This window comes from Vicugna pacos, chromosome 13 (genome assembly GCF_048564905.1).
Source record: "Vicugna pacos chromosome 13, VicPac4, whole genome shotgun sequence".
Taxonomy (NCBI): domain Eukaryota; kingdom Metazoa; phylum Chordata; class Mammalia; order Artiodactyla; family Camelidae; genus Vicugna; species Vicugna pacos.
The window spans coordinates 47,624,222-47,626,583 of record NC_132999.1 but is presented as its reverse complement, the minus strand read 5'-3'; positions in this window follow the sequence as shown (position 1 = coordinate 47,626,583).

Here is a 2,362-nt window from a genome sequence, read left to right as displayed (position 1 = left end):
CTCTCAACTCCCCACATTCACCTGGTCACTAACACCTGTTGGTCCAACTGGGAACCATGTCTGGCTGTGAACTCTGCCCTGCATGAGGCCCTCTCTCTGTCTTTGGGGATGATCCTAGCAGTATCCTCCACAGTTTCCTTTTCCCCTGTCTCTCTCCTCTCTAGTCCATTTCTTGTCAATTTTCTGATCATTCATTCATTCGATCAACAAACATTTGCCATGGACAAAACTCTGCCCCAGGTACTGTGGGTTAAGTGCTAAAGACTGACACAAAATAGGTAAATAGATAATCCTGAGGAATTCAAATTGGGGGCTTGGCTATGAAGGTAAGCAAGGGGGAGTGGTGAGAGAAAGGAATTAGGACATGGAAGGGAGTCTTCTCAGCTGTGGTGCCTTGGAATGGCCCCCTAAATGAAACTGACGGGTGCCCTGATGGAACCCGGGGCAGCAATGATAGGGAAGAATGTGGCTGAGAACCCTGCTTTAAGCCAGGGACAGCCTATGAGGAATGAAAGATGGGAGTGAGCTCTGAAGACCTGAGGGAGCTCAGGTAGAGGGAAGAGCCAGTGGCAAGGTCCTGAGAGGAGTTCCTGAGATACACCCTGTGTCTGGAGGGACAGAGAAGGCAGGAAGGAGATCACACGATGGCCCTTGTGAGGGGTCTGGGTTTTATTCTAAGTTTAATGGGAAGCTAGTACAGGGCTTTTATCAGGGAAATCACATAATTTGACTTATTTCTTTAAAAGATTATTCCTCCTAGGTGCCTAGGGTGGATAACATTTGGGGGTGGGGTGGATAAGGTTGCTGAGTACTGGAAAATTAGTTCAGTGGTCCAGGTAAGTCTTGTGGGCTGGTCCTGGGTGTTGGCAGTGGAGCTGGAGAGGGCTTCAACTTCTCTTGTCCCTCCCACCCTTCCCTACTTCCTATGAGAACCATTTAGTTTCAGCCTCCTTCTTCAGCCCCATTTCCCAGTATTTCTTACTTCTTTGTACATGTTGTTTTTTGTGGAATACTCTTTCCCACTTTTCCCTTGGATGAACTCCTATTCACCCTTTGAGACCAGGCACAAATGCCCCCTTCTCTGTAAAGTCTTTCAGGAATCCTCCGGAGAGAATCCTTTGGATTTTTTTTTTTACATTTTTTATTGATTCATAATCATTTTACAGTGTTGTGTCAAATTTCCTTTGGATTTTTAAAGTGCTTTGTTTATATTTCTCAGTTAACATCTATCACACTGTATTGTCTTGATGTCTCTATAGAAGGTGGGCTGAGAGCTTCTGGAAGGTAGGGACAAGATTTTAGTAAATGTTCAACGAGCATATGATACATAATCAAAAGCTACAGATGATCTCACTATGGAATAGTTCACATATGTCAAGAGTCCAGTCATGACCAACTCCTATTATATTCAGAATCATCTGCTAATGTGTAAGTTCCTAATCATAAGAACAGATACAAACATGGATACTAATTCTCCTCACTTGATCCTGGAAACAACCATAAGAGGCAGGCACTGTACAAAAATCATCTTCATGTTACAGATGAGGAAATAAAGGCTTAAAGGAGGTGTGACTTGACCAGGATCCCTGAGCTGCCAGAGCCAAGCCTCAAATCCAGGTTTGACCTGGAGTTGACCCCCAAATTCTATTTCGTTGTTTGACTCCTGGGCTGCCTCACCTGTTCTTGAATCAAGAACCTGTAAAATTTCCTGTCACCTCTTCATGATAGAGGGGATAGACAGCAGAGATGCAACCCATAGGAGGAGGCAAGATGGGAAGGCAATTCTCTTTCCCCCTCAAAAAAGTGCAGGCATACCACCATCTCATCTGTTCTTAATGATAGCAACAATCTTGGTGATAACCATTCACTCTGGACAAAGAAGGGCCTGAGTTAAATTCTGGCTATATCATTTACAAGTTATGTGACTTTGAGGGATGGTTAACTTCTCTTGGCCTCCTGTTTTTTATCTGTAAAACGGGAGTGAAAAGAAGCTACTTAGTAGGGCTGCCAAGAGGATCATATGAGAGACAAAGACATCTTCCTCAAGGGCCGGCCACGGAAAGGTCTTAATACCTTGCTAATTACTATCACTGGCTCCAGGAATTTTCCTAAACTTTAATGTATCATCTCTCCTAACACTAACAACAACCTTATGCCTTATGCGGAATAGGGGCTTAGAGCTGTTAAGTAACCCTTAAGAATTTAAGACCTGAACCCAGAACCTCACAATCAGGAAGGAAATGCGCCGCAAACACACAGGGGACAGAGAATGTAAAGGAGTTTGCTTACTGACTATACTCAACCAGATCTGATTTCACATTGATGGCTGGATCATAACTTCTGAAGGTCTGTTAAATGTAAG